The sequence below is a fragment of the Miscanthus floridulus genome, chromosome 2 (assembly GCF_019320115.1).
Source record: "Miscanthus floridulus cultivar M001 chromosome 2, ASM1932011v1, whole genome shotgun sequence".
Lineage (NCBI taxonomy): Eukaryota > Viridiplantae > Streptophyta > Magnoliopsida > Poales > Poaceae > Miscanthus > Miscanthus floridulus.
Genome location: NC_089581.1, coordinates 63,087,311 through 63,101,157, shown reverse-complemented (window position 1 = coordinate 63,101,157; position 13,847 = coordinate 63,087,311).

Below are 13,847 nucleotides of genomic sequence, written 5' to 3'. Positions count from 1 at the left end.
TTCCTGGAAAGTTGACTCAGGTGATCAATATCTCACTTTAGCGGGTGAGTGAGGTTTGTGTAAGGAATAAATCACCAGCTGGTTAGGAATCGATTCGAATCGCCATCGCTCCTGGATAGTGAGCACTTGACTTGAGTTACTTCATCGTAGTAATTGTTTATGGAACACTTGGACAGTTATAATGAATATGACAGTATGGAAGTTGTTTAATGATCATTGGTTATCATTATCTGCTTAATCACATGTTTGCTCTAGTTTAGGTGCAAATCTAGTCGACAGGTTAATAATAATTAACTTGACAATAATGCTTTTAGAAAGGTTCTTGAAATGCTAAAAATGCTTCTTTTGCAAATGAGTCAGCTACCCTACTATAAAGCCCTTCATAATCCTTGGTGTCACTTATTTTCGGTTATGTTGGGTAAGTCTAGCTGAGTACCTTCTCGTACTCAGGGTTTTATTCCCACTTGTTGCAGATGGGCAGATGTATTACGGCTACTGTATCAACTAGCCTTATCCTACGATGGGTGATGCTTAGGACCATGGGCATGGTCATTCCTTACGTCTCGTCTGATGCTTTTGTTGGAGATGATCATTCGCTGGCACTATATTTGAACTCCGCGTGAGTGTGTGTGGTTTGAACAAATGGACTTCCGCTACTTTTATTCGAACTGGTTTTGTAATAACTATGTTGAAACTCTAATGTATCTGAGATTGTGAACTTTTATGTAATATGTGATGGTGACCGCTAAACTTATTACGATCTTGGCTGGAATGGAAGTTGGTTTGAAATCCTTCGTGATTTCATGGACTACCGGGTTATACGGGCTTAAGTTTGCTAAATCGTCTGCTCTGGCGGATGATTTTCTTACTTAATTTCGTATAATTGGTCGGTTCTGTTACAGCTGGTATCAGAGCATGGTTTAGCGTGTTACTGTTCACAAGTGTATTTAAAACAAAAAGGTATTTGGAAAATGTGATTTTCAAAATATAAAGTGTGCCAGTGATCATATCCTTTATGCCCAGTTAAGGACTTTAGGTGGCTTAATTAAGTACTGACTTGGGGTTCTTGCATCATATTTCTCTTTCATCGCTCATACGGCATGCTATTGTATGAGTGCCACTTGTTTGAGTGGTAATGTATGGATCAATTGCCTCTACGCCTCGGTAAGTGTGAGTTGTGAGAGCATGATCGGATACACCGCCGATCTAGGGTGAATGCTTATATGATGCTGGAGTAATTACATGTTCTACGCATGTTTTACAAAGGTATCTCATGTATGGGTCTTCCGTCTGTGGAGGCGATGCCGTCAATAGGACGATGGTTCGGGTAGTTACTACCGTTGTACACGTATCTGGGGATTCGTGTAGAGCGTGTAGATAAAACTTTATTGCTTTTATGCATTCATTGGGAATTGGGCTGAAATGAATCTTCTGCAGGTACATAACAACGCTATCATGTAGAACGTATTAGCTACGTATTTGAGAGATCGTTTGTATGCCACCGAATTCGTCGTTAGAAATTATTTATTCCTAAGTTTGTGAGAACGTACGGCACGTACATACATCATGTTACTTGTGCATTTCATTCATGTCATGCATTCCTCCCCTTATAAATTGATTATCTCATTTTGATAAAAGTTGTATCACCTAAAATATGTTTCCCCGGGGTAATGAAAGAACTTTTGCTACAGATGGCCCGCATGAAGCAGACCGCCCGTAAGTCCACCGGAGGAAGAGCACCTCGACGTCCGTTGGCCCTGAGGGAGCACCGCACCACGGACACCTTCTTGAGCGAGTTTGGCATGCCGACTTTGCTTTGGAGAGTGCTCCATGATGTGGGGTACCCTAGAGGGTCAAGAGCCGGTGTACTCTTGGAATGAGAGCCTAGTTAGCAGAGGATGGACTCGCAGTGGTGGAGATCACGGTTCCTGCTCTCGGTGATGCTCCAGATTGGGATGGTTGGCATTTGGAGTTTGAGGGTCGCACTCCAGCTGAGGGTGCAGAGGGAGCAGCCTTCCGTGTCATCAGGGACATTATGAGCAGATTTCCCAGTGAGCTTGCAGCAGCTCTAGCTAGCACTTTTCCTAGGGATGATCCTCGTGATGCCATTTGGGTTCAGCCTCAAGGAAGTGCATTGGTCAGAGGTCCAGCTGAAGGACAGGCTAGCGACAACCAGGCAATGAGTGCTATGTTCGCCGCCATCAGAGCATATGAGGGTCTCGAGAGTACCTACTGGACTTTGACTGGTTTGCGTAGTGAGGATAAGCTAAAAGGGAAAAAGCAGAAGAAGAGACAGGCACGTGCTATAGCTAGCTTGCAGGAGCAGTTGGCTGATATGAACTTACAGCGAGATCAGGCGGTTGAGAGAGGTGATAGAGCTATGCAGCGGGTGCATACGTTGACTCAAGCCAACAACAATGCAGACCGCATGATTGGACAGTTGGTTCAGGAAAGGAATGAAGCCTGGAACGCAAGAAACCTTTTGCTGCAGAGGGTCGATGAGCTAGAGGAATACAACGGCAACCTGCACGAGGAGTTTCACGCGCTCTACAATGGGGTTGGCCCATATGCTCCACCGAACGCCGCTGGCATGGACATCGACGACGACAACGAGGACGAGCCTATAGTTTCACCTGGGGGCGATGGTGACGTCTCCGATCCCGACGATGGCCCCGAGGAGTAGGCTAGTTGCCTTGCGCTAGTATCTAGGTCCTATCGCGATGACCTTTCTTTTGTTGGCATGTAACCTATTGTATGTTGCTTCGAACGTATGAGACTTGGCATGTGGTTGGAACTTGATTTTCGAATGCGATATCTGAACGCATAAAAAGTCCAGTGTATGTATGCTGGCAATTTGATTGTATGGACGCGATGTTTGCCGTTGAAGTAATTCGATTAAGTGCTATTTTTTAATTAGGATGCGATTGTTGTGCCTCTGTTTTATTGTATGAATTTATTCTCTCTAGTAAATTCAGTACGGCATAATTTTTCCTTCGTTCGCAATTATTATGGCTTCACTTAATCATTACTTGTTGCTAAAATATGCAGATGACAAACACTCGCCGAACCACATATGAGGCCGCTGAGCCCGGTGCTAACGGTGCGGGGACTGGTGGTGGTGGTGGTGGTGGAAACCATGGCAACAACAATGAGCCTCCCCATGAACCGCATTTGCCACCTCCTCCCCCGTTTACCCCCGAGATGTTCCTCGCACAGCTGCTCGGGAGTCAGCGCAACGCGGAACAATCTCAGAAGAACATGGAGGATTTTCTGCGCACCATCGCCAACAACGTTCAACGTGGTAACAATCAAGGCGGTGGCATGGGAGTGAACCAATATAGCAGCTTCAAAGATTTCATGGACACCAGGCCGCCAGTATTCAAGGAAGCAACAGAGCCACTCGATGCTGAGGAATGGATCAACACGATGGAAGATAAATTCCGTGTGTTGAGGATGACTGAGGTGCTGAAAACGGAGTATGCTGCACTTCAATTGCAGGGACCGGCGGGAATGTGGTGGAAGCACCATCGCACCACCTTCCCTCCAAATGCTCAGATTTCTTAGAGAGAGTTTGCTGAGGCCTTCCGTGGAGTCTATATTCCACCCGGGCTGACCGAAATGAAGTTGGGAGAGTTTCTGGCATTGAACCAGGGCACCAAGACCGTGACACAATATCTGCATGCCTTCAACAACTTGTGTCGCTATGCTCCCGACATGGTTGACACAGATGCTAAAAGAATAGCCAGTTTTAAGAGGGGTCTCAATCCAAAAATGATGAAGCATGTTGGTACCAACAACCGCGTCAGATTCAATGACTTCATCAGCGACTAGTCTGAAGCAGGAGAAGAATAACAATGCTAGCACCGCAGCCAAGACATGCAAGAGAGCCTTTGAAGGTGGTCCGTCCCAAGCTAGAGCACCTATGGGAGGTCGTCCTCCATATCGCCCATCGGCACCTGGCGCTAGGTTCAGGCCACCTCAGCAAAGAAGTCAGAATTTCCGTGGACCTCAGAAGCCGTACAAGATGGCAGTACAGCCCAACAAAGCAGCCGCAACTGCGGTACAAGGCAGTTCCAAGGGAGCTGTGGGGTCTGCCGGGACAGTGAGAGGACCCTGCTATAACTGTGATCAACCCAGGCCATTTCTCAAGGTTTTGTCCGTATCCGCCCAAGAAGAAGCAGCAGACTTATAATGCTAGAGTGCATAGTACGATTGTGGATGAAATTCCTGAGGGAGAGCCCATCACTGCTGGTAAGTTTCCTGTCAACGAAAACCCTATCAGTTGTTCTATTTGATTCTGGATCATCGCTATTCTTTTATGAGTCAAGCATTTGCACAAAAACATGAACAACTATGCACAGAATTGGGTTATGGTTACCGTATAAGTTCAGCAGGGGCTGATGTTTTGACCAACCGGATGGTTCGAGGGGCAACCCTTGAATTAGGTAGCAGGAAGTTCCGAGTGAACTTGATAGTTATGCCTGGGTTAGTCTTGGATGTCATTATAGGGATGAATTGGATGAAGGATTGGGGAGCAGTCATAGATACTGGAAGTCGAGTACTTACCCTTAAGGATCCCCTAGGTGAGGGTACTTTCCAAGTACCATTGCCTCGGAGAACAGACCTGATAAGTGTTACATGTGCTACGGCAGTCATTCCTATTCATCAGATTCGGTAGTGTGTGAATTCCCGGATGTATTCCCGGATGAGCTACCTAGGTCTTCCGTCAGATAGGGAGATTGAGTTTGGAATTGAGCTAGTCCCCAGAACAGCTCCTGATTTCAAGGAGACCCTATCGGATGCCTCTAGATGAGTTAGCTGAGCTGAAGAAGCAATTAGAAGAATTATCAAAAAAGGGGTTTATATGACCAAGCAAGTCTGAATGGGGATGTCCTGCCTTATTTGTGAAGAAGAAGAAAGAGGGCACGTTGAGAATGTGCGTAGATTACAGGCCACTCAACGCTGTGACCATCAAGAATAAGTATCCCTTGCCTCATATTGATGTTCTGTTTGACCAATTATCCAAGGCCAAGGTGTTCTCAAAAATAGATTTGAGATCCGGTTATCATCAGATCAAGATTAGGCCACAGGATATACCGAAAACTGCATTTTCCACCTAGATACGGGTTGTATGAGTATCTTGTCATGTCTTTTGGCTTGACAAATGCTCCTGCATACTTTATGTTTTTGATGAATACAGTTTTCATGCCAGAATTGGATAAGTTTGTGGTAGTATTCATCGATGACATTCTGGTGTACTCCGAGAACGAGAAAGATCATGAAGAGCATCTGAGAACTGTCTTGACTAGACTTAGGGATCATCAACTGTATGCTAAGTTTAGCAAATGCGAATTCTGGTTGAAGGAAGTTCCTTTCCTTGGTCACATTCTATCAGAGAATGGAGTTTCAGTCGATCCAAGTAAGGTGCAAGAAGTGATGAATTGGAAAGCACCGGCCACAGTTCCTGAGATTAGGAGTTTCTTAGGATTAGCCGGTTATTACCGTCGCTTTATACCAGATTTCTCAAAGATTGCCAAACCGATGATGAGTCTCCTACAGAAGGATCACAAGTTTGTGTGGACAGAGGAGTGTGAAGCAGCTTTCCACACTTTGTGGAAACTATTGACCACTGCTCCGGTTCTAGCACAACCAGATATCGAGAAACCATTTGATGTGTTTTGCGACGCATCGAAGACTGGATTGGGCTGTGTTCTTATGCAAGAAAGGAGAGTCATTGCTTATGCATCACGTCAATTGAGAAAGCACGAGGTCAACTATCCAACACATGATCTTGAACTTGCTGCAGTTGTGCACGCCCTAAAAATTTAGAGACATTACCTACTTGGTAATGTGTGCAATATTTTCATGGATCATAAGAGTCTTAAGTACATCTTCACCCAACCAGAGCTAAACATGAGACAACGTAGATGGTTGGAATTGATCAAGGATTACAACTTGAATGTGCAATATCATCCTGGAAAAGCCAATGTAGTGGCAGATGCTTTGAGCAGAAAGTCACATTACTTGAATGTGCAGCCATTACTTGAAGATGGGTTCGATCTAATGCATCCTGCTAGTGTTACATAGTATTCAGATTAGTTGCTCTTTGGAGAGTAAGATAATAGAAGGCCAGAAAACCGACAAGGGGATATTCCACATCAAAGAGAAAATAAAAGAAAAGCCACCTCAACACTTCAAAGTGGATGAACAGGGCGTGTTGTGGTTTGACGACCGTCTTGTGGTTCCCAAGGATCGAGAGCTTAGGAATAAACTCATGGATGAAGCTCACCTTTCTAAGCTATCTATCCATCCCGGAAGTAGTAAGATGTATCAAGAACTAAGATCTCGCTATTGGTGGACCAAAATGAAGAAAGAAATTACAGCATATGTTGTCAGATGTGACACATGTTGTCGAGTGAAAGCATTTCACATGAAACCTGCCGGTATGTTGCAACCCTTATCAGTCCCTAGTTGGAAGTGGGACGATATAAGTATGGATTTTATCATGGGTTTGCCCACTACTCAAAAGGGACATGATTCGATTTGGGTAATTGTGGACCGTCTTACCAAGACCGCTCATTTCTTGCCTGTCAAAATAGATTATCGACCACCTCAATATGTCAAGAAGTATATCGCAGAAATTGTGAGGTTGCATGGTATACCAAAGACCATAGTATCTGATAGAGGCTCACAGTTCACGGCTCATTTTTGGGAACATTTACACAAAGGCTTAGGAACTAGTTTGATTTGCAGTACCGCTTATCATCCTCAGACAGATGGTCAGACTGAATGAGTGAATGCGGTTTTGGAGGATATATTAAGAGCCTGTGTATTGTCTTCTAAGGGATCATGGGAGTCATGGTTACTGTTAGCTGAGTTTTCTTATAATAATAGTTATCAAGAAAGCATCAAGATGGCTCCCTTCGAAGCTTTATATGGCAGAAAATGTAGAACACCATTAAATTGGGTCGAGCCTGGTGATAGAAGGTATTATGGCATTGACTTTGTAGAAGAAGCCGAGAAGAAAGTTCATATTATTCAGTAGAATATGAAAGCTGCCCAATCACGTCAGAAAAGCTATGCAGACAAAAGAAGGAGACCTCTTGCGTTTGAAGTTGGTGACTATGTTTATCTGAAAGTCACGCCAATGAAGAAGAAAAGGTTTGGAGTCCGAAGAAAGCTTGCCGCGAGATTCGTAGGACCAAACAAGATCTTGGAACAAAGAGGTTCAGTAGCCTACAAGTTAGAGTTATCTGAGACAATATGTACCGTTTTCCCAGTTTTCCATGTATCACATCTCAAGAAATGTTTGCGTGTTCCGGAGGAAAGAATAGAACCTCGAGGTATTCAACTCAAATCAGATTTGGTGTATCGTGAGCAACCAGTCCGAGTGTTAGACACTAAGGAACGTGCTACTTGGAATAGTGTGGTGAAAACATACAAGATACAGTGGGATCATCATGATGAGGGAGATGCAACTTGGGAAATAGGAGAGTATCTACAAAAAGCTTATGAAGAATTTTATAACAAATGGTTCGTAACCCAAATCTCGGGACGAGATTTTTATAAGGGGGAGGGCTGTAACACCCCGGTGTTATGCCTGCATTTAGGCACTACAAATCATGCATCATCAAGCATTCTAATCACACATGCCTAATCATGTAAATAACAACTGAAACATTGTTTCGAAACATTTGAAACATGTGTGAAACCTGAATGTTACATACCTTTGTTAGAATTGTTTTGCCCTGAATTTTGCTTGCTAGGTTAGTAGAACTTGTTTGGCTATCATGGTAAATCATCTAGAAATGTTTAGTTCAATTTTTGGAGCAAGGTTTGTATTCAAATTAATTCAAAATTTGGCTTCAAAAGCAATTTCCCAAAAATTAGGGTTTGGAGTTAAACATTGACTTTGATTTTATAATTAAAAATCTAGAAAGAATTTGGCTTTGGTCATAAAAGCAAAGTTGTAGAGGATTGAGTTCTAAGCAATTTTTATTTTTGGTCCATTTTAAAAAGAAGTCATTTTCTTGCTCAAAAAGGGTATTTGAAAACTGCTATTTGAAATTTCCTTAAAAATAAAATCGAAAATTTCCATTTCCCTCTTACCGGGCCGCCGCCTCGCTTTCGGCCCAGCCGCACAGGCGGCCCGGCCTGCCTCCGTGCGCTGGATCCTTCTCCCACGTGCCGCGCCCATCGCCACGCCATGCTCCCGACCGCGTCAGGGCTTGCCCACCGCGTGGCGCCACCCGTCGCCGGCGGCCTGACTCCGCGTCCACGCGCCGCGGCAGTCCTGGCACTGCTGGCCATGGCTTAAGCTCCCGCAGAGCTCACCCGGTATCGCATTTCCTACTCCTCCCTTCACCTCTCGCTCGGACAGCACCAACGTACGCACCCGCCACCGGCCGCCACCAGCTCCCTCGCCGGATTTGGCTCGTCCGTCCACCACAGCTCGCCAGCAACCACTCCATCTCACCTGAAGCTTCGCCTTCACCCCGCGCACCCCATGCTCGCGCTACTTCACCGTGGGAAGCCTCCCTTCCTTGGGAATTGCTCGCCAGAGCACGGCCGAGCTCACTGGTGAGCTCCGCTCTGTGGACTCCCCCTCTCCGCTTCTCTTTCTGCCTTTCCTTCGCGCGCACAAGCACCGCACTATGACGATGAGTCTCCCGAGCGCCTCCTTTCGCCATACCATGGCCGGAGACACTCCACCGGTGACTACCCGCGCCACCGCTCCGCCATTGCCATCGGTGAGCCTCTCTCCCACGCACAGCCCCTCCCTATTCACCTCTATCCAACACGGTTTGTCATGGGGAGCACATTGGTGCCCTCCGTTTCGCCGGGGACCTCGCCGTCGACAAGAGCCGGCCAGTCAACTGCGGTCTTGCAGCGGCTCCAGCTGACGCGTGGGTCTGGCTTGACCACGGGTCCCACATGGTAGTCACTCTGGGTGTACAGCACCGGGTGCACCCAGCGGTTTTGTCAGCTGATTTTGAAAAGGGTTTAAGAAATGATTTTTCAGAATTCTGTTTAAATGCTTTAGAAAATGTTTGGATACTCAAAGTTGCTCCAAATCTATTGAAATAAATTTGTCTAGGTTCCTTATCATCAGATCTACTTGGGAAAAATTATGCATGTCATTTTGAGATACTTTGCTGTAGAATTTTATTTAATCATGAATATTGCTGATAACTTGAAAAATATGTAGAACAATCTATAGGCTTCAGAAAAATATGATTCCAAGTTTGTTAATCTTCTTATGTCATGTACTTCCTAGGAAAAATATGTTTCATGCATGTGCTGTGGGAAAATTTTGAGGTGTAGGTCAAGTACCTTTAATGGCTGATTTTTGATTTTTTAGTTAGAGAGCAAACTTTGTATAAAACATGCATGTGATAATTTTTGTATAGTCATTGTATGCTATGAAGAACCTAGGAAAAATACTAACTCTGTTGTTTGACACTTTTCACAGTTCAAAGTATTTTTATGTTCCTAATCCTGCCATGCCTTGTCATTTTTGTGTAGACTATTTTACTTATCCAAACGCCATGAAAATTTTATGGTAGTCTACTTAGAGTAGTACTATGCTACTGTAATTTTCTTAGATTTTTATAAGCACCAGAAATATAGGTTGCTGTTGTAGCCCTAGTTTAAAATGAAATAAAATAATCCTCTTTAATGCAAGTTAGTTAATAATGTTAGCTTTGGTGTATCTTTGAAGCATTTAATAAGATGTGTTGACTTAACATGTTAGTAGTAGAAGAGAATGTAGTAGATGACATGTGCTTGTAGTATATTTTCTTGGATGATGTTGACTACCTTGCATTCAAACATATCCATTGTATTCATCTCATCCGATGCACCGATTGCATAAGCACTTACGCACATTGCATCATACAGGATCGCAAACCGAGAACCCAGTCATCATACCCAAGGAGCAGTTCGAGGTGCAGCCGCAGGAAGTGCCAGAAGCCGACGAGGAGGATGTTGAGGAACTTCCGGAGTGCCCAGATCACCGTCCGAGCTCCTTCGAGAGAGGCAAGCCCCGGAGCATTTTTCTCCCGGTTTGCAATTATTTAATTAAATGCTTTACTTTAATTGATGCATTACGTTCAAGAATTGTTTGCAACCGTTGCTGCATTATACCTTGTTTACCTTTGTTATACTATATCCTTGTTACCCTGGTATCCGTAGTCGAGTCAATGCTTAGCTGGCTTAGACCGGTAGAAGTCGGGTGATTCCCTGTCACCTGCGAGCTATAGGTGGTTACCTGGATCTGCTTGGATGACTATGAAGTCATGGTATAACTAAGTGTTAAATGAAGTTGAGACCGGACAGAGACTTGCAGAGTTTTGGACTGTAGTGCTTTCCGTCTGTGTCGATTAAGGACCGACCGTTGTTGGGCCTCGAGTCATGTTGAATGCATGCCTTACATTTAGCTGGCCGGATAAAGTACCTTCTAACCGTGAAGCTAGGAGATTTTTCGGGCCGAGTAGATTGCCCGCAACGCACTATGCCGGAGCAGGTGTGGTAGGACACGGGGGCGGGATGATAAGACCAAAGTGCAGTCGGTCGGCCCCCGGGTACATGTGGTTCCTGGCAAACTCGAGATTCCTGGAAAGTTGACTCGGTGATCAATATCTCACTTTAGCGGGTGAGTGAGGTTTATGTAAGGAATAAATCACCAGCTGGTTAGGAATCGATTCGAATCGCCATCGCTCCTGGATAGTGAGCACTTGACTTGAGTTACTTCATCGTAGTAAATGGTTATGGAACACTTGGACAGTTATAATGAATATGACAGTATGGAAGTTGTTTAATGATCATTGGTTATCATTATCTGCTTAATCACATGTTTGCTCTAGTTTAGGTGCAAATCTAGTCGACAGGTTAATAATAATTAACTTGACAATAATGCTTTTAGAAAGGTTCTTGAAATACTAAAAATGCTTCTTTTGCAAATGAGTCAGCTACCCTACTATAAAGCCCTTCATAATCCTTGGTGTCATTTATTTTCGGTTATGTCGGGTAAGTCTAGTTGAGTACCTTCTCGTACTCAGGGTTTTATTCCCACTTGTTGCAGATGGGCAGATGTATTACGGCTACTGTATCAACTGCCTGTATCCTACGATGGGTGATGCTTAGGACCATGGGCATAGTCATTCCTTACGTCTCGTCTGATGCTTTTGTTGGAGATGATCATTCGTTGGCACTATATTTGAACTCCGCGTGAGTGTGTGTGTGGTTTGAACAAATGACTTCCGCTACTTTTATTCGAACTGGTTTTGTAATAACTATGTTGGAACTCTGATGTATCTGAGATTGTGAACTTTTATGTAATATGTGATGGTGACCGCTAAACTTATTACGATCTTGGCTGGAATGGAAGTTGGTTTGAAATCCTTCGTGATTTCATGGACTACCGGGTTATACGGGCTTAAGTTTGCTAAATCGTCTGCTCTGGCGGATGATTTTCTTACTTAATTTCGTATAATTGGTCGGTTGTATTACAGTAGGCCACTACGGCGCACAAGCCAACAAATGTACCCTATAGCAACTTAAGCACGAAAACAAAAGAGTGCGCCAACTCCCTAAGAACCGAAAACAACCCAGAAGAAAAAACTACTCCCTGGTAACGATGGATCTTGTTGCCGACTGGAACTGTTGAATATCATCTTTGAGAGGAGGGCGACTTGTCTTGGTTGTAAAGATTTTTGTTAGAGTGTTCTTCTACTCCGTTCCTTCCAAACATTCCACCAGAAGTAGATCATAATTCCACCTATCCTTTTCCTTTGCCTTCTTTCAAATTTTGTGTGACATTTACGCCAGTAGCTATGTAGCGATCCATTCATTCCCACTCAATCAAGTACTGCCAGATCGAGCCATTGTTTTAGATAGGACCAAACTTGCTTCGAGAAGGTGCAGTCTTTGCACAGGTGAGTCAGCGTTTCTGAGTCCAGCCTGCATAGTTTGCAAATTGGATCATGTGTCCAGTTGCGTTTCGCTAAGTTGTTGGCGGCAAGTATCTTCTTATGAAGTAGTGTCCAAGCGAAAACTGGCATGTAGGTTCTGCTCCTGCCCTCCAATCGGCATTAGTGTTAATTTGCAGAAAGAGCCTTCAAATTGTATTTGATATGCACTCTTAGTCGTGTATTCTCCATTGTTTGTCCAACGCCATTGTATGGAGTCTTCTATGTTTTCCAGCAGACTAACGCCATGTATTTTCCCCATAAAACTACGTATTCTTGTATCTCTTGTGCCGTCTGAAGGGACAATACGTGTGAGATCCACCGATTGTCATGTATAGCCTTTTGGACCGAGATCTTCTTCCTCTTTGCCTTTTGGAATAATGTTGGCGCAAGACTCCTTGCCGTAGTTCCCTTAATCCAAGATGATGTCCAAAACCGTGCGGTTTTCCCATCTCCTAATGCCACTGCCGTTGAAGTAGCAAAAAGTTCACAGTCTCGACTATCCCACGACAGCTCAAGTTTGTTCCAAGCATACTCCTTGTGTTTCCACTGAAACCAAAGCCATCATAATCTTAACACCCTTGCAAAACGTTCAAGTTCCAAGATTCCCAGTCCACCTTTTCCTTTGGGCCAACAAGTCGTTGGCCAATTCACCAAAGAGTGCCCGTCATAAACCTTGTCCGGGGTTTCTCCTCTCCATAGGAAGCCCCATCTCAAGCGATCGATCCTTTGCATTAGCCATTTGTGTTTAGGGAAGGCAGTCATGTGATAGATGTGTTGAGCTGACAAAACCGTCTTAACTAAAGTTTCCCTGCACGACGTGGATAGAAGTCTCCCTTTCCAACCCGGTAGTCTTGCCCCTATCTTGTCAATCAAGGGTTGAACTTCGATTTTTCTCAGCTTTCGAATGTGAAGGGGAAGTCCTAGATACTTTCTAGGGAAATTACATATATTACCTAGGAAATTGCGAAACAGGTGACCGACTGCGCTGTTGTCCAAGCGGATGGGGAAGATTTCTGTTTTTGAGATGTTTATTTTGAGCCCCGAACATTCTCCGAAGAAGTTTAGAATTGCGATCTAACTCCAAGGCCAATGGGTCTGCAAAAATGGCCGCGTCGTCGGCGTATAGGGAGCAACGCAGATTTGCCGCCTTTGGGAGGATCAGCTTGAGAATTTCTGTCTGAGCTGCAGTCTCAATGATACGTTGCAGCGGGTCTATAGCCAATATGAACAACAGTAGGGACAGAGGATCTCCTTGTCATAATCCCCGAGCATGTCTAATCCCTTGAGTTGGCTGACCGTTAACTAGGATTTTTGAAGATGCAGTTCCTAGTAAAGATGCTATCCAATCTCTCCATTTTTGACTGAAGCCCAACGCCTCCATGACTTCAAGCAGGAAGTTCCATCCTATGGAGTCAAAAGCCTTTGACATAGCTAGCTAGAATTTTTGTGATAATTTTGACAACACTATTGATAAGGCTAATCAGCCTAAAGTCCGACACTTCTGAGGCCACTTGTGTCTTTGGCAATAATACGATATTTGCCTCATTGATGAGATTGAGCTTAGCTGTTCGGTGTTAGCCCACAGGATCACTGGCACGGGTGAGTCGACCACTCACCGTCTTGCCGACCACGACTATCGTTGTTTGACCACACACTATGGCTAGAGGTAGAAGAAGGAAGGGAGAACAAAGCACACACAGCACAAGCACCAGCATTGGCAGAAACTCTACAGAGGAGATGGCAAACTGAACTCGCTCTCTCCTTCTACCTCTAGCCATAGGGTGTGGTCGGACAACGATAGTCGTGGTCGGCAACGCCGGTGAGTGGTCGACTCACCCGTGCCGGTGATCATGTGGGCTAACATTCGGTGACAAT